Source organism: Lontra canadensis, unplaced genomic scaffold (genome assembly GCF_010015895.1).
Source record: "Lontra canadensis isolate GAN:19392208 unplaced genomic scaffold, GSC_riverotter_1.0 scaffold14, whole genome shotgun sequence".
Classification (NCBI taxonomy): domain Eukaryota; kingdom Metazoa; phylum Chordata; class Mammalia; order Carnivora; family Mustelidae; genus Lontra; species Lontra canadensis.
In genome coordinates this window covers 1,950,141-1,969,975 of record NW_022631008.1, presented here as the reverse complement: position 1 = coordinate 1,969,975, position 19,835 = coordinate 1,950,141, and positions in this window count along the sequence as shown.

The window sequence follows — 19,835 nt, the reverse complement described above, 5'->3', positions numbered from 1 at the left end:
AATGGCAGTGGTGATAATGGACATCCCTGCCGTGTTCTTGACCTTAGGGGAAAAGCTTTCAGTTTTTCTCCATTGAGAATGATATTTGCGGTGGGTTTTTCATAGATGGCTTTGATGATATTAAGGTATGTACCCTCTGTGCCTATACTTTGATCAAGAAAGGATGCTGTACTTTGTCAAATGCTTTTTCAGCATCCATTGAGAGTATCATATGGTGGTGGTTTTTTTCTTATATTAGTGTATTGTATCACATTGATTGATTTGCATATGTTGAACCAAACTTGCAGCCCAGGAATAAATCCCAATTGGTTGTGGTGAATAATCCTTTTAATGTACTGTTGGATCCTATTGACTAGTATTTTGGTGAGAGTTTTCGCATCTGTGTTCATCAAGGATATTGGGCTGTAATTCTCCTTTTTGATGGGGTCTTTGTCTAGTTTTGGGAGCAAGGTGATGCTGGCCTCATAAAATGAGTTTGGAAGTTTTTCCTTCCATTTATATTTTTTTGAAACAGTTTCAGGAGAATAATTATTAATTCTTCTTTAAATGTTTGGTAGAATTCTCCTGTGAAGCAGTCTGCCCTGGGTTCTTGTTTTTTGGGAGATTTTAAATGACTGTGTCAATCTCCTTACTGGTTATGGGCTGTTCATGTTTTCTATTTCTTCCTGGTTCAGTTTTGATAGTTTATATGTTTTTAGGAATATATCTATTTCTTCTACAATGTCAAATTTGCAGGCGATAGTTGCTCATAATATGTTCTTATAATTGTTTGTATTTGGTGTTGGTTTTGATCTCTCTTCTTTCATTCATGATTTTATTTATTTGGGTCCTTTCTCTTTTCTTTTGGATAAGTCTGGCCAGGGGTTTATCAGTCTTACTAATTTTTTCATAGAACGAACTCCTAGTTTCATTGATTTGTTCTACTGTACTTTTGGTTTCGATTTCATTGATTTCTGCTCTGATCTTTATGATTTTGTCTTCTCCTGCTGGGTTTAGGCTTTCTTTGCTGTTCTTTCTCCAGCTCCTTTAGGTGTAGGGTTAGGTTGTGTACTTGAGACCTTTCTTATTTCTTGAGAAAGGTTTGTATCACTATATACTTTCCTCTCAGGACTGCCTTTGCTGTGTCCCACAGATTTTGAACCGTTGTGTTTTCATTTTCATATGTTTCCATGAATTGTTTCAATTCTTCTTTCATTTCCTGGTTGACCCCTTCATTCTTTAGTAGGATGCTGTTTAGTCTCCATGTATTTGAGTTCTTTCCAACTTTCCTCTTGTGATTGAGTTCTAGCTTCAGAGCATTGTCTGAAAATATGCAGGGAATGATCCCAATCTTTTGGTATTGGTTGAGACCTGATTTGTGACCCAGGATGTGATCTATTCTGGAGAATGTTCCATGAGCACTAGAGAAGAATGTGCATTCTCTTGCTTTAGGATGGAATATTCTGAATATATCTGTGATGTTCATCTGGTCCAGTGTATCATTTAAGGCCTTTCTTTCCTTGTTGATCTTTTGCTTGGGTGATCTGTCCATTTCAGTGAGGGAGGTGTTAGAGTCCCCTACTATTATTGTATTATTGTCGATGTGTTTCTTTGATTTTGTTATTAATTGGTTTATATAGTTTGCTGCTCCCATGTTTAGGGCATAGATATTTAAAATTGTTAGATCTTCTTGTTGGGCAGACCCTTTAAGTATGATATAGTGTCCTTCCTCATCTCTTATTATAGTCTTTGGCCTAAAATCTAATTTATGTGTTATAAGGATTGCTACCTCAGCCTTCTTTTGATGTCCATTAGCATGGTCAATTGTTCTCCACCCCCCCACTTTAAATCTGGAACTGTCTTTGGGTCTAAAATGAGTTTCTTGTAGACAGCATATTGATAGGTTTTATTTTTTTATCCATTCTGATACCCTGTATCTTTTGATTGGGGCATTTAGCCCATTTACATTCAGGGTAACTATTGAAAGATATGAATTGAGTGCCGTTGTATTGCCTGTAAGGTGACTGTTACTGTGTATTGTCTCTGTTCCTTTCTGGTCTACTACTTTTAGGGTCTCTCTTTGCTTAGAGAACCCCTTTCAATATTTCCTATAGGGCTGGTTGGGTGTTTGCAAATTCTAATTTTTGTTTGTCCTGGAAGCTTTTTATCTCTCCTTATATTTTCAATGATAGCCTAGCTGGAAATAGTATTCTTGGCTGCATATTTTTCTCATTTAGTGTTCTGAATATATCATGCCAGTTCCTTCTGCCCTGCCAGGTCTCTGTGGATAAGTTTGCTGCCAACCTAATATTTCTACCATTGTATGTTACAGTCTTCTTGTCCTGAGCTGCTTTCAGGGTTTTCTCTTTGTCACTAAGACTTGTAAGTTTTACTATCAGATGACGGGGTGTGGTCCTATTTTTATTGATTTTGAGAGGGCTTCTCTGTGTCTCCTAGGTTTTGATGCTTGTTCCCTTTGCCATATTGGGGAAATTCTCTTCAATAATTTGGTCCAATATAGCTTCTGCTCCCCTCTCTCTTTCTTTTTCTTCTGGAATCCCAATTATTCTAATATTGTTTCATCATATGGTATCACTTATCTCTCAAATTCTCCCCTCATGATCCAGTAGTTGTTTGTGTCTCTTTTGCTCAGCTTCTTTATTCTCCATCATTTGGTCTTCTATATCACTAATTCTCTCTTCTGCCTCATCTATCCTAGCAGTAAGAGCCTCCATTTTTTATTGTACTTCATTAATAGCTTTTTTGATTTCAGTTTGGTTACATTTTAGTTCTTTCATTTCTCCAGAAAGAGTTTTTTATTTCTCCAGAGTTTCTCTAATATCTTCCATGCCTTTTTTGAGCCCAGCTATCACCTTGAGAATTGTCATTCCGAACTCTAGATCTGACATATTACCAATGTCTGTATTGATTATGTTTCTAGTCGTCGGTACTGCCTCTTGTTCTTTTTTTTTTTTTTTGTGGTGAATTTTTCCACCTTGTCATTTTATCCAGATAAGAATATATGAATGAGAGAATAAAATACTAAAAGGGTGGCAAAGACCCCGGAAAAATGTACACTAACCAAATAAGAGACCCAAAACCAGGCAGAGAAGAAAGGGAAAAAAAAGAAATAAAAAAAATTATATATATATATATATATATATATATATATATAGAGAGAGAGAGAGAGAGAGAGAGAGAAGAGGAGACTGGTGAATAGAACAGAGCCAGAGCCACTCACTTGATTTTGGGTGTATTTTGGTCTCTTAGAAGAAACTACCTCCCAAAATTCTAAAGAAAAAAAAAGTTATGTGTATAAATAGAAAAATAAGGGTAAACATGAAGAATGGATGGAATATGAGTATAAAAGTGAAAATAAAAAAAAATTCTAAAAAAGGAATTTATAAGTTGTTTGGAAAAAGGGGAAAAAAAAGGAGAGAATGTGCTCAGGCTGGAGACTAGAACAAAATTATGTGCTAGATTTAGGGTATGTTTTCATCTATTAGAAGAAATTGTATCCCAAAATTTTTTAGGAAAAAAAAAAACCTTTATGTATACAAAAAATAATGTTAAATACAGTAAAGGGATAAAATATGACTATAACAATGAAGGTTTAAAAAAAATTTTTTAAACAATTTATTTATTTGTGTGAGAGAGAGAGAGTGAGAGAGCAAGCAGAGGCAGGTAGAATGGCAGGCAGAGGCAGAAGAAGCAGGCTTCCCTACCAAGCAAGGAGCCTGATGTGGGAGTCGATCCCAAGATGCTGGGATCATGACCTGAACCGAAGGCAGTCGCTTAACCAACTGAGCCACCCAGGCGTCCCTAAAAAGATTTTTTTAAAAAGAAAGGTATTAAGATAAACTAGTTAAAAAACGTTAAAAGAGGAAAGAGAAAAAGTTAAAAATAATAGAATAAGAAAAAAATAAAATAAAAAAATTTTAACTTTGCAAGACTAAAGAATCATGGGGAAAAGCCATGAATTCTATGCATTACATTTCCCTAGCTCTGGAGTTCCACTGTTCTCCTTGATCAGTAAGCTTGGTCTTGGCTGGATGTTCTTGCTGATCTTTTGGTGGAGGGGCCTGTTTCAGTGAGTCTCAAATATCTTTGCTCAAGGCAGAATTGCACTGCCCTTACCAGGGACTGGGCTAAGTAATCTGCTCGGGTTTGCTCTTGGAGCTTTTGTTCCCTGAATGCTTTCCATAGACCTCTGGAGGATGGGAATGAAGATGGCAGCCTCCCAATCTCTGGCCCTGGGGGAGCGGAGATCTCGGGGTCCCTCTCCTCAGTGCGCCGGCAAGGAAAAGCTATCAAATCCTCCTGTCTCCCTGATCTCCGGCCGCACTCCAAGCTTACCTGGCCTGTCACCGAGTGTTTCTATCTCTAGTGCATGGCCCTGTTTGGAGTCTCCAAACCCAGCAGATTTCTGTAGTGCACTGTTGTGCCACTCTTCTTGGGGTAAAAAGGAAGGGGTTTCCCCAGATCTGCCACTTGTGAGGTCCCTGCCCGAAGAGCAGTGGCCCAGCTGTACCTAGGATCATGGCGTAAGGTAACCCCAAGCTGAGATCTCACTCCTTAGCTCCGTCTCTGTAGCTGGCTTCTCCGCTCTGATACCTGGAGCTCTGCCACACTCAGGCACCCCCGTTCTTTCTGTGACCCTGCAGGACCTGAGACTACACTGTCCCTGCGAGGATTCCACCCCCATTTAGCCTCTGGAGCGATGTCCCTCAGTGGGGCAGACTTCTAAAAGTTCTGATTTTGAGTTCTGCTTCTCCACCACTTGCCAGGAGCCAGCCCCTCCCCCACGTGATCTATCTACCCATCACTTAGGATTCACTTCTCCGCTTGTCCTACCTTTCAGAAAGTGGTGGATTTTCTGTTCCTAGAATTGCTGCTCTTCTTCTCTTCAATCTCCTGTTGAGTTTGTAGGTGTTCAGAATGGTTTGATAAGTATCTAGCTGAATTCCTGGGACCTAATGTCATTTCAATCTGCTACTCCTGCCATCTTGCCTCTCATTCCTAAAAATTCTGATAGTTTATTAGTGTATAGGAATGCAGTTGATTTTGTATCCTTCAACTTTGCTGAATTTGTTTATACTAACAGTTTTTTCGTTGAGTCTTTAGGGTTTCTCATATAAGTCATCTGCAAACAGAGACAGTTCTGTTTCTTTCTTTCTTTCTTTCTGTTTTGGATGACTCATTTCTTTTTCTTGCCTTATTTTTCTGACTAGGACTCCTAATACAAGGTTAAATAAAAGTGGTGAGAGTGGGTATGTTTGTCTTGTTCTTAAATTAGAGGAAATGCTTTTAGCTCTTCACTGCTGAATATGATGTTAATTGTGATCTTATTATATATGGCCTTGTTATATTGAAGTATGTTTCCTCTATACCCACTTTGTTGAGTTTTTATCACATATGGATGTCGAATTTTGTCAAATGCTTTTCTGGATCTCTTGAGATGATCATATGAGTTTATACTTTCTCTTTCAACGTAGTATATTACACTGATTCATTTGCAGATTTTGAACCATCCCTGCATCCCTGGAATAAATCTCACTTGATCACACTGTATGTTTTTAAAATGTATTGTTTAATTTGGTTTGTTAATTTTTAAAAAAAGATTTTATTTATTTATTAGAGAGAGCTTGAAAGAGAGATCACAAGCAGGCAGAGAGGTAGAGGGAAACACAGACTCCCTGCTGAGCAGGGATCCCAGTGTGGACTTGATCCCAGGACTCTGGGATCATGACCTGAGCAAAAGCCAGACACTTCACTGACTGAGCCACCCAGGCACCCTGGTTTGCTAATTTTTTTTTTTTTTTTGAGGATTTTTGCATCCATGTTATCAGGCATATTGGCCTGTACTTTTTACTCTTGAACTGTCCTTTGTCTTGTTTTGATATTGGGGGTAATTCTGACTTTATAAAATGTGTTTGGTAGTGTTCCTTTCTCTTCTATTTTTTGGAAGAGTTTGAGGATTGGCATTAATTCTTTAAATGTTTGGTAGAATTCACCAGTGAAGACATCTGGTCCTTGAGTTTGTTTGTTGGGAGATTTTTTTTTATTACAGATCCAATCTCCTTATTAGTAATTGGTCTTTTCAGATTTTCTGTTTTTTTCATGGATCAAGTTTGGTAGGTTGTATATTTCTAGGAGTTTATCCTCTTCTTCCTTGTCCAATTTTTTGACATGTGATTTTTCAAAGCACAGTAGTTGCTTATGGTCCTTTGTAAGCATCTTTTGTATGATCTTTGTAATTTCTCTTCTTTCATTTCTCTTTTTAGTTCTTTGAGTCTCTCTCTTCTTTTTTTTTTTATTAAGTCTAGCTAAAGTTTTATCTATTTTGTTTATTTTTTCAAAAAACCAACTCAGTTTTATTGATCTTTTCCATTGTCTTTAAAGTCTGTATTTCATTTATTTTCACTCTCATCTTTGTTATTTCCTTCCTTCTACTAACTTTAGACTTAGCTTATTTTTTTTCTGGTTGCTTATGGTATAAAATTTTTTTTTTTTTTAGATATTTCTTGTTTTTCAATGTAGGCATTCATCACCATTAACTTCCCTCTTAATGTTTATGAGGTTTTTTTTGTTTTTTAGGCATCCCATAAGTTTTGGTGTGTTGTATTTCATTTTCATATGTCTCAAGATATACATTTTTAAAATTTCTTCTTTGACTCAGTGGTAGTTCAGTTATATGTAGTTTGATCTCCATGTATTTATGGGTTATCCAGTTTTCTTCTTATAATTGAGTTTTTGTGGGGTTTCTTTTCATACAAGTGTCAGAAAAGGTGTTTGATATTATTTCAATCTTCTTAAATTTATTAAGACTTGTTCTGTGGTCTAACATATGATCTGTAATGTTCTATATACCTTGAGAATGGCATTTATTTGGTTGCTTTTGGATGGAATGTTCTGTAAATGTCCATTAAGTCCATCTGGTCTAACATGTTGTTTAAGGCCAATGTTTTCTTATTGCTCTTCTGTCTGGATAACTTGTCCATTCTGAAAGTGGGGTATTAAAGTTCCCTACTATAATTGTATTGCTGTATATTTCTTTCTTTCTTTACCTCTGTTACCATTTGCTTTATGTTTAGCTGCTCCTATGTTGGATGCATAAGTATTTACAGATGTTAAATCCTCTCATTTGATTGACACCTTTATCGTTATTTAGTGACTTTCTTTATCTCTTATTATAGTCTTTGTCCTAAGATCTATTTGTCCAATGTAAATATAGCCACCAAGCTTTCTTTCCATTTCCATTTGCATGGAATATCTTTTTCCATCTCTTCACAGCCTCTTTAGTCTGTGTGTATCCTTATATCTGAAATGAGTCTCTTATAGGCAGCATATAGGTAGATCTGTATTTTTATCTATTCAGCCACTCTGTCTTTTGATTGGAGAATTTAGCCCATTTACATTGAAGGTAATTGTGGATAGGTATTATTACCATTTTATTAATTCTTTTCTAGTTGTTTTGTAGCTCCCCTCCATTACTTTCTTCTCTGGATCTCATCATTTGTGATTTTGTAATTTTATGTAGTAGCATGCTTAGATTCTTTTTATCTTTTGTGTGTCTCCTTAGATGTCTTCCTCTGAAAGAGGTATATTTGCATACTTTAAAAGCTGCTGCTTGGGTTTCACTTTCCAATCAGCCTGAGACTAGATGCCGATGGAGGTCATCGTCTTTGGATCCTAGACAGGTTTTGGCACACTCTCAACTACTGGGAGCTATTAAAAATAAGCTAGGCTGCTTGGAAAATCACAAAGATTTGAGAGACAGCCAAGAGCTAGGACAAGGTTGAACAGTAAGATTCATCTGCTATATGAGAACACTCCTTCAAGATGAAGCCTGGGAGATAAGAATTTCTGTCTGTTCCCTCTATGTGGAGGCCTAGAGTGATAGATCTGTTTGCTACTGTCCCATTGAACACATGACCACCAACCCCACTGGCCATCAGAGCCAGGCTCTCAAGGGATGTGATCTCTGGGCAGCAGCCATAAAAGATGGGGCACCAGATATATGCACAGGTTCCTTTCTTGGAGCTACTGGTGTGGACCGAGCAGATATTACAAGGCTATGAAGTCAGCATGCTTTTCCTACAGCCAATTTTGAATCCCAACATCACTGTACTTACTGTAATCTGTGCTTTAAATTCTTCACTTCTTCATCAGGGTGCCATTGCCATAGTTTTTAAAGTATTTTTTGTTGTGTATACATTTCTAGGTTTTTAAATTTTTAAATATATTGCTATACTGTCTTTTTATTTGCATTATTTCTAATGAGAATTTTGCTCTCTTTTTAATCTGTCTCTGTAAATAACATATATTTTTCCTCTGCCTGCTTTTAAGATTTTCTCCTTATCACTGGTTGTGAGCAATTTGATTATCATGTGCCTTGGTGTAGTTTCTTTAAATTTCTTGTGCTTGGGAGTTCATTGATCTTGCTACTGTGGATTTACAGTTTTCATTAGTTTTGGAAATTTTTGAACAATTGTCTCTTCAAATATTTTCTACCTTCTTTGAAGTTGTCCTGAGAGTTTACTGATGCTTCATTTTGGTGCTTTATTATTATATCTTTTCCTCTCTGTTTCATTTTGGAAATTTTCTATTACTGTGTCTTCAATTTCACTAATATTTTCTTCCAAAATGTCTGATACTCCTTTAGTCTCAGTGTATTTTTCTTCTCATCTGTGGTTGGCAGAATTCCGAAATGACCCCTGAGAGTTTTTGCCTAATCCCTAGAACTGTAAATATGATGAGATATCAGGCTCCCAATTATGTAATGCTACATAACAAAAGGAATTTTTTAGATGTAGTCAAAATTACTAATCAGTTGACTTTGTGTTAGTCAAAAGGGAGACTCTCTGGGTGGGCCTATATAATTATATGTCTTTTAAGTAAGTGAGTTCTTCAGGATGATTTCAGAAGAAGCCAGAGAGATGGGAAACAATGAAGGATTGAGTGCACTGTTGTTGACTTAAAGATAGAGGGATCCAAATAAAAAAGACCTGAGAGTGACGTCTAGGCTCCCAGTGGCCTCTGGTTCACAGCAAGAAAATGGGGATCTCAGCCTTATTGCCACAAGAAAGTTGAGTTTGCTGACAACCTGAGTGATCTTGAAATTAAGTTCTTCTTCAGAGCCTTGAGATAAGAACTAATCCAGCCAATAGCATAATTTCAGTTCTACTCTAGTTAGTCCTTCCTGGACTTCTGACCCATAAATCTGTGTATTAAGTTGTTTTAAGTTTGTTGTTCTAAACTACTAAAATTGGGATAATTTGTTCCCTAGCAATGGAAGACCAGTATATTACACCTTGTGACTTTTATCTCTAGAAGTTTAAATGCGGGTGTCTTCTTTTATATCTTCCATGTCTCTATTTAACTTTTTAAGCATAAGGAATGTTCTTTAATGTTCTTTTTTATTATAAAAATTATTTAATATTCAGATAGTTTTAATATCTGTCAGTTCTGTATCAGTTTCATTTGCTTGATTTATGTAGTATTCATTGTGGATTACATTTTTCTGTTGTTTTTCATGTCTTGTAATTATTGATTAGATGCAATACATGAATAATTTTACTTTGTTGAGTGCTAGATATTTTTGTTTTCATATAACTATTCTTGAGTTTTGGTCTGGGGGGTGCAGTTAGCTTACTTGGTAACAGTTGGATCTTTTCAGGTCTTGCCTTTAACATTTGTGAGGCACCAGCAGAGTTGTATTTAGTTTAGTACTATTGTTTTTCCACTCAAAGGCAAGTATTAATTAAGTATTCTATCACTTCTTATGAGTTACAAGGTTTTTCCAATTTAATTGGTGGGAATAGACACTATTCCTGGTCCTCTGTAAGTACTGAGATACTATTTCTTCTCATTCTTTCAAGTGGCTTTTTTTTTTTTTTTTGGTAGTTTTCACAAATGCATGAGCTGATCCATTCTCAGGGTTTTGAGATTTTAGACTTCTGTGTGAAACTCTCTCCTCTCTGGTTCTCTTATTCTGCAAACTCTAGCCTCCTTTATCTGCTTGGACTCCAAGCTCTGTCTCTTAGACTCAAGGAGTCTACTTAGGCTCCACCCAGGTTCCTTTTCCCTACCATAGCCTGGAAATTCTCTCAAGGCTGTAAACTGGGCAGTCATAGGGATTACCTCATTTGTTTCCTATCTGATTTCGGGGATTACTGGCCTTCATTGCCTGATGCCCACTGTCTTTAAAACTGTTGTTTCATGTATTTTCTGCCGCTAGTGTGTGTGTGTGTGTGTGTGTGTGTTGTTTCAGGTTCAGTCGTAAGTCTGTTTCCTCCATCATAGCCAGAAGTCTTTCACTGATCTTTTGACATGCTGTGGTTTGTTCAGATACACTGCTCCTGCCTAAAAAACATATTTTGTTAACAAGTATGTATGGTAAGGCATAAATCAATGAATGCCATCTATTGCATACCACTTTATTTATACATTTACTTCCATATTGTTTTGACATCCAAATAGAATTAGACAACTATTCAAATCAGATTAAATTTGCCATTAGAAGGTAGTGGGGGGAAAAGGCAAGTTGTGAGAATGATCAGGAGTTGGCAGTAGAGGATATGGCAAAAATAAAATGATGAGAAAGGAGGAGGGCATATTGTAAAAATCAGTGAGGTAGTAGTGTAGGAGGAAGAATGGAAATAAAGATGAAGAGGGAAATGATCCTTGGAGGGCAGTTTTTATGTAATATGTATTTTCATATGTTGGGGTAAGGCTGTTTTCTCTGTCTCTCTCTCTCTCTCTCTTTTTTCCCTGTGTCTCTGTACTACTCCTATACATGCATCTTTTCTACATGCATCTACAATCATGTAGTTATAAATAGAGGATATGATAAATGAGGACAGTTGTTCATTCCGTCAATAAGTAAGTTTTATTTATCATCTATTTTAATTAAGGCACTGGGCTATGATAAAAGATACAAATTTTAAGGATAGATACAGTTGTTCATTCCAAGGATGGTAGAGTCTAGCAAGGGGACAGGGAGTAGACCATAATAACAGACTTTGTGGCTAAGCTAAGAGTAAATAGGGCACTAACGGCTCCATAGAATGCCACCTACTCCAGAGTTGGGGTGGGGGTGTTCAAGGAAAACATCCCTGAGGTGAGAGTTGGAGAATGAAGAATTGAGCAAATAAAGTGGGAGAGGGAGGAAGGAAAGGGTGTTCCGTGCAGAGGCAACAAGGCTAGTGTCAACAAAGAATGGTTTTACAGAATGGCAGAGCTCAATATAGGTGGGGCAAATGCTGTAAGGGGTATGGGAATTTATTGGAAGGTTTGAGAAATTTGGGAGTAGACTTGGCGCTTTCCAGGTGTTAATGTAAGTGGTGGCTAGAGTCTGAAGAACATGTACCCTAAGGGTTCCTGGTAATATGTTTCCTGGATATATAAACCTTCTGCAGAAGAAACCGAGGATGAGAGATGACATTCTTTCTTGTATTGGTTTTCCTGGGTAAATCCCTCTCTCATCATTTTATAGCCAGGAACATACCTCCTACATGACAAGATGGGACTTCTTATAGTTTTGGTGTATGTATTCTGGCAGATTGTAGAAACTCAAGAGAGTGCTTCTGTCTATTCCAAATAGTTGGACATGGTGCTTATGACTTTTGCAAATAAAGAAATGAAGACTAGGTAATATGAAGCAATGGATAGGTGACTACATCTTGGCAGTTTTGTTTTCAGAAGAATATTTTGTTTTCTTTTGAGCTTTAAGGAGGGGCATTTGAGCATTTTGAGCTCCTGTTCCTTGGTCTGTGTGCATAAAGAAGTCAGGCTGAAACAGTAGTGAAGGTGTAACAAGTGGGGATATATCACAGCGACCCATATTTTGGCATTTTAAACACGAGCCAAGCAATTTTTTAATTATCCAAATATATAGAGTGCAAGGAACAGGCTAAATTACCTTCTTTGATCACTTGAGCAGTTATAAATCACTGATTAAATATTTAAAGTTCTTTTTGTTATTTACAGAAGGCTGATAACTTTAAATTTGCATAATATTTCATAGTAGTTTATTAAAAAATGATGCATGATGTAGAAAGCAATATATCACTTAAATTACTTACAAAAAAAAGCATTCACCTGCCCCTGCCTTGTGGTTTATTGGAATAATTTTGATTGTAAAATAGCATTTTCTTTAAGAAAATTTGTGTGCTTTTTTGGTATTAGTTTTCCAGATATAAGATGCAGAAAAGGAAAAAAAATAATTATAAATTCTAAATCCCCTGGTAGCCAGTCCTCCCAGACAACATAGAGGTAATATTATTGTGATTGTCTTGAGCATCTGTCTGGGCTCAAATTGAAACCCTGCAATTTTAGCTGTAAAAACCTGAGCTTGTTATATAAACTCTCTAAGCATCTTAGCATCAGTTTGCCCACCTGTGGTACAGGTATCTCAATAATAGTTTTATTGTAAGATTTCACTGAGAATTAAATTAAGTCTTTCATGCTAGTACTAGGCATATATTAAAGGTTCAGTACATGTTGGCTATTATTATTATTATTAGCTCATAGTGGTGTTAAATGTTTTGACTCCCTCTGAGATTTTTGTGAAAACTATGGATGTTTCTTCAGAAAAAAATACTTATGCAGAGGACACTTTGCATGTATTTTCAAAGTCTCACCAAACCCTTGAGGCTCTTTCATAATTAAGAACAGATGAGAGGGGGTGATATCCAGTGTACATGGGGAGGAATTGGCTGGATAAGAACAAGAATGTTTATATATATGAAAAATTTATAAGTGTGATAACAAGAAGATAGGGAATTCTCTTCTGTTTGCATCTATTTTCTCATTGAAATAAGAAGAAAAGCTATGTGTTGAGAGTAAGGAAGGTAGGGAGTGTTGGAGACCTAAGGTGAGGAAAGTAAATAATTGGGAGAATGAGAAAATGAATTGCATAGGGGAAATTGAGAAGTATTGCCAGGCAGTGCTGGGGCCCACTGGAGATTTGTGATCACAAATTCAAAGAGACTAGGCAACTACTTAGACACAAATGCAGAGTAGAAAAATAGTTGTGTGTAATCAGGTTTAGGCATTTCCAGATGAATATCATGGAAGGGGAGGCAAGGGAACTGTGGTATATGATAATAATTCTCATGTGACTTCACCTACCCCTTGTTATAGCCTTTGGAGAAATCATGAGCCATGTAGTGACATGCAGACCCTCTGTTACTGGGAAGTGGTAGGATATCCATCATGGCAGAGGCAGGAATACCCTCTCTTCCTCCTACTTCCCCATTGTTCTCTTCCTTATCAGGTGCCAGAGGGCTCAGAATCTTCATCTGCTGTTACCTTATAAGAAGGAGATGCCTTTCTGAGATGGGGCAGGGAGGGAATCTGTACTCTAGAATAGATACTTGTGCTTCTTTTTAACTATTGCTATCTTAGGTAACTATATTACTTGTGCTAATTCCATCTTAGGCAACTACATTCCTGACAAAAGAGTGTTCTGTTGGATTGTCAAAGTGTTCTTTGATAATCAAAGTACCTATGCTTTTAATAAAACATTTTCTGAGAAGAAGCACTTTGTGTATAAAAAGTCGTGTTCATGCTGAATTTCTGTTGACTTAAAAGGGAAAATATATGCCTTATTTCATGCCTTAAAGGGTAGGAAAATCAAAACAAATGAGAAAGGGTATAACTTTCCATGCTCATTTTAGAGAAGTGTTCTAAATTTCTCTATGTTTTGACTCCACTGTTAGCATTTTATTTTCTCCATCAACTTATTTCTGCTAAGCCCTTGAGAATGGGAGTTGCTAGCAGTTTCCTTCTGATACTTGCAGAATTTGCACTGTGATGAAACCTAACCTGGGGAAGCCACAGAACAGAATGAAGGCCAATAGTTTTTTCTCTCATCACCTCCATAGGATCTAGGTTTCTCCTTCCAAGACTTGAGTTCCAGGAGTAGTACTCTTTCACTCCCTCTTGTAGACAGACCTGTGTTTCTCAAGCAAAGCTATTTTACCAGCTGGTGTGGAAGTCCAGTGCACATCCTACTCAGGCAGGAAATTAAGAGTGTGTTCTTTTCTGCTATTCACTGTAGAAAAGCAACAAGAGATAATAGTGGGAAAATATAGACATGAGCTATTGCAATTTGTGATATTTTTTCTGAGTCTTACCTATAATTGAAGATTTTAGTTTCTCCATCTCATCCTTGTCATCCTCCTCCTCCTCCTCTTCCAGCTCCTACTTCTTTACCAGTGTATTCTAGTTACATATAACAAAAGCATCAAAATCATACTGACTTCAACCATAATAAGGATTTTACCTACTAGTGTGAAACTGGAATTCCTAGGCAGGACAGCTTCCAAGTAACTTAATCTCAGGGCCCCTGCTTCTGGTTTTTGTATTTTTTAGCTCTTCTCTTCTTAGTGTACTGAGTTCATTCCCAGGTTGGCAGCAGTTCAGGGCCTTGCATCACAAGGAACAATTTTTGAGGAATGCCCAAAATGTCTTCCAGAAGATGAGGAAGAACCTGCAGAAGTTCCAGGAAGCCTCTTCCTGGTATCAATGGGTCACATGATAATTTATCAATGTCTGGAAAGGAAGATGAGATTTCTTTTAGATAGCTAAGACTGACCCTAACAGCTGGAGATGGGGTCAGGTTTCTCTGAGGCTGTATAGCAGAAGAGAAAATCCATGGAAGGAAAGGAAGACTGTTAGGGAGGAAGAGGCAAGAAGGGATGAAGGGTAGATAAGAACAATCCAGTCTACCTGGAGCTCAGGCATTGCTCTCTCAGCTCTTCTGCTTATGTAACAAGTAAGCTCCCTTCTCTCTGGTTCCAGGTTAAGATTGTTCAGACACCTGGCCCCAGAGGTTGCTTACATCTACCAATGGCATGGCCCTGAAGTAGACTTTCTGGGCACACAGCCTGTACTAGAGTCTTGGAGATTCTGCCCTCTTCCTTTATCACACATTCATTGTTTGTGCTTTTGGTGGGCTGGCTTTTATGACGGGATTTTATATTTTCTTTCATGAATTAATATTCTCCTTGGCATTCTCATCCCATCTGAGGCTTTCATGTCTCATTTGAGATTCATGTGCTCCACTCAGTGAGAACCATCTTTCCCAGGAGCTCATCATCTGGTCTTTTCTTGTTACACACTTTGAAATCAACTTTGGAAAATCTAAAACCCAACTGTGTTTGATTAATCTCCATCCATTACATCAGATTGTTTTCAATACCAAATTATTCTCGTTGTCATCATCCAGGGGCATGGAATGGTAGAGGAGAAAAAGCACAGACTGGTGCTGGGAGGAGCCACAGCTATGATTCCTTTAGTGGGAATTGAGGGGAAGACTTTCCAGCTTGGGGATTGGAGGATGAGGCTCCATTTTGCAGCAGGAAGAACTGATCTCTTTGCTCTGTTTTGAGGAGTTGCTGCCACTGAGGAAAGGGAAAGCGCTGTGTTCTTGTAATCATATACTCACCAGTGGTTATTTCAAAAATTTTAAAGCATAGTCCCGATTTTTCAAAAACACAAATTAAAAACTGATTTACTACAAGGTTGTTTTTCACTCCTGACAGCAACAATATGTCATAATCTGTCAAACTCCCTCCAGGGAGGAATATGTGTTACTGTGAATGAAGGGGCCAACACAGGCCCTTTTCTTATATTCTCTTCCAGAGACAATACTTTCTTTTGTTTCTTGGAAAGAATATGGCACTAATTTGGCACTTACAGATACACATGTTAAGACTCTTCACATATATTTAAGACATTTATAAAAGGGTCAAGAATTCAAGTGATTTTACTTTCATGATATTAACCAACTTTGAGCACAAACCATGTGCTAAGTATTAAAGTGTATTAATTTATTTAGTTTCCACAAACTGCTATGAGGGTAAGTAGTATTATTTATCTGTTGAAGCTAGGACCCAGAGAGAGAAGGTAATTTGTCCAAATTAACCCAGTTGGTAAACAGCAGAGCTAAATTCAAATCTAGCACTCTGTCTCCAAACTATTTGCTTTTAACCACTTACATCTCTTCGAAGTGTGTCCTTCACCCTTTTACACACATCCCTTGCAGTTTCTATGTTGTGTTACTTTTCTTATCCTTAGGAGTATTCCTTTGTTGTCTTTTTTTTCTTGGCTCCCTTTACTCCCCTATTCCTTTTCATGATTTCAGTGTCCTTTCCATGTGGAGACAGGTTCATCCCAGCAAGGAGTGGTCTGACAGGGTCTGACGGAAGAACCGGGTACAACTGAAAGAGGGATATTGGACTAGATGAAATCAGTGACTAATAAATTAATTCCAGGGGATCAAAATATTCTAAGGACCTAGAAGAGAGGGATCCAGAATCTTAGTAGATAGAAAGTTATATACAGTGGCCTTGGTAAGCAGTCAGACAGCAGACAGAGCAGAGCATGGGGCCATAGCCCTTCTGTTTCTCACTTGGGTCTGTCCATCACTTGATCTGCTCTATTTCAAGTTCTATTTCTGGTGATGAGAACTTTTATATGCCCTTCCCAGCATTGTTCCTGTGACAATTTTTGCCTTTTTTTTTTTTTTTTTTGCCTTTGATGGGCTCCTGGACCTTCCTAGATACAGTAGGGAAAAAATAAAATCCTAGAACAAACTATTTCTTAGTTTTTTTCATGCATCAAAAATTTATTGAATTTTCCATACACAAAAATCATGCCAAGTGGATTTAAAAATTGAATGTAGGACCCAAAGTCATAAAACTCCTAGAAGAAAACTTAACAAGTAAGTACTTCAACACTGGTTTTGGCCATGATTTTTTGCATTTGACACCAAAGGCAACAAAAGCAAAAACAAACAAGTGAGCCTATATCAAACTAAAAGTTCAGCAAAGGAAACCATCAACAAAATGAAACCCATGGCATGGGAGAAAATATTTGCAAACCACATATCTGACAGGGGGTTAATAATATCTAAAATACATAAGAATTCATGCAACTTAATTTAAAAACAGAAAATAAAAATGAAATTAAAAAATAGGCAGGGGCACCTGGGTGGCTCAGTTGGTTTTGCCTGCCTTCAGCTCCGGTCATGAGCCCCCAGTTCTGGGGTCAAGCCCCATGTTAGCTCCCTGCTTCTCCATCTTCCTCTGTCCCTCCCCCTGCTCAGGCTCTCTCACTCACACACTCTCTCTCTCAAATAAATGAAATATTTTTAAAAAACAGGCAAAGGACATGAATAGACATCTTCCCAAGGAACACATACAAATGACATGGAAAGATGTTCAACATCACTAATCCCCAGGGAATTGCAAATCAAAGCTACAGTGAGATATTGTCTTGTACCTGTTAGACTAGTTATTCTCAAAAGACAAGAGATTCCTCATATGAGTGAAATTATATGGTATTTGTCTCTCTCTGTTTGACTTATTTCACTCAAATGTGGAATTTAGGAAACAGAAGAAAGACAAAAAGAGACATAAAATGTTCTCTTAGATACAGAGAAGAAACAGATGGTTGCCAGAGGAGAGGTGTGTGGGCAGGATGGGTGAAACAGGGGATGGGGATTAAAGAGTGAACTTACCTTGATGAGCATTGAGAAATGTATAGAATTTTTATTTTTATTTATTTATTTATTTAAAAAGATTATTTATTTATTTATTTATTTGACAGAGAGAGATTACAAGTAGGCAGAGAGGCAGGCAGAGAGAGGAAGGGAAACAGGCTCCCCACTGAGCAGAGAGCCCGACACAGGGCTCGATCTCAGGACCCCGAGATCATGACCTGAGCTGAGGCAGAGGCTTTAACCCACTGAGCCACCCAGACGCCCCTAGAAATGTATAGAATTTTTAAACCATTATACTGTACACCTGAAGCTAATGTAGCATTGTTAATTATACTTGAATAAAAGATGTAAAATTAGGAAAAATAAAAATGTTGGATGAAGGAAAAAGAGATGATAAGTCCTGGCAAAGATAAGGAGGAAAGGAATCCTTGCACACTGTTGGTGGTATTTTTTTCCCATTACAGAAGACAGTATGGGGGTTCCCCAAGAAGTTAAAAACAGACCTACCATATGATTCAGCAATCCCTTCTCTGCATATATCCAAAGGAAACAAAATATTATCTTGAAATGATATTTATACCCCCATGTTTATTGTCGCATTATTCACAACAGCCAAGATGTGAGGACAACCTAATTTTCCATTAGTGGATGAATAGATCTCTCTCTCTCTCTCACACTCTTACACACACACACGTAGGAATACTATTCAACCTTTAAAAAGAAGTCTGTAATTTATGAAAATATGGATGAACCTGGAGCACATTGTGCTGAGTGAAATAACTCAGAGAAAGACAAATGCTGCATGGTATCACTTATATGTAAAGCTAAAAAAAATCAAACTCATGGAAACATAGAATTGAAACGTGGGGTCATGGGCCAGGGCTGTGTGAGCTAGGTAGAGGTTGGTTAAAGGGTACGGACTTTGAGGTATAAGATGAATGAGGTCTGAGGTTCTAATGCATAACATGGTGACTATAATTGATACCACTGTATTGAATAATTAAACTTTGCCAAAAGAGTAATACTTAAATGTTCTCACACACAAAGAGGGTGAATGTGGGAGGTGATGGATGTGTTAATTAACTGGATGGAAGGAATCTTTTCACAGTGCATGTGTATATCAAATCATCACATTGTATACTTTTTTATACAATTTGTACACAATTTTATTTCTCAATTATACCTCAATAAGTCTGGGGAGGGGGAACCAACAAACGCTTTCTGGAGCCTTTTCCTGTGATGGTGACAGAGGGATAGAGAGAACACGGGAGCGTATTCTGTGTGAAGCTTTCCTTGGAGGTCCCTGAAATTAAAACCAGATTAAACTTTCATTGCTACATGTGTTGGGATATTATGTTTGTCTAATGAGCCCTTATATTTTCTCTCACTTTCCCATTGTTTTCAGCTGTAGGATATCTGAGGCAGGAGACTATGGGAGAATGGAGATTTCTCTCAGAGACCAAAGGTATGTGGCCTAAATGAATCATGACAAAACACTGCCTGGTGTCTTCCCAGGTGTCACATGTTATGTGCGAAGAGGGGGTGAGGAAGAGGTTAAGTGTTGGATAAGGACTGTGGGAGGTGAGCTCTTTGCTACTGCATGTTTTTATACTCTGGTGAAAATGTACAATTACATGGCATGCTGATTTAAATTCGTTTTAACACCAGATATAAAATTCTCAGAAGAAAGATTATCAACTTGCCTATTTATTAAAAATCAAGGAAGCTGTGACTGAAAATGTTTAATGAAAATAGACTCTTTGGGGGAAACCATGCTGAACTACCGTTGCTTAAGGGATTGTGTGCAGGTTCCTATTATTGGCAGGGCACTCACTCCATCAGTGTGAGTGACATCCTTCTCTCCTCTGGCCTTCTGCTCCACTGGCTCATGGCCATTACCGTTCTCAAGGTTAAGCTATGATCAAGAGTGTTATTAGTTGGAAGGCTGAGAGTGTGAGAATCTTTCCCTTTTGGTCCCAATTCTGAATAATGTTCACTAGCAGTTCAAGCCTGTCTTTTCACCCATAAAACCAATGTGATTCTCTTGCTTTGTTCTTTTTACCTTGCTGAGCCTCAGTTTCCTTGTCTATTAAGTAGAGAATATAGATTTTAGAGTTTCTTTCCAGCTCTGGTCTCCTGCGGTATCTATGATCTAACAGGCTTGAGAAGAGGACGAAAGAAGCTAATCAGTAGGGAACCTCATCTTAAGTAGCAAAAGAGTTTCTGAAAAAAAAATACATGTAGAAAATTGAATTTTAAACACACCAAAAAAAATGTTTTTTGAAGGAAATTTTTAGTGACCTGCTTTGGAAAGTTCTTTTCTCCAACTTCACCTAATTTGATG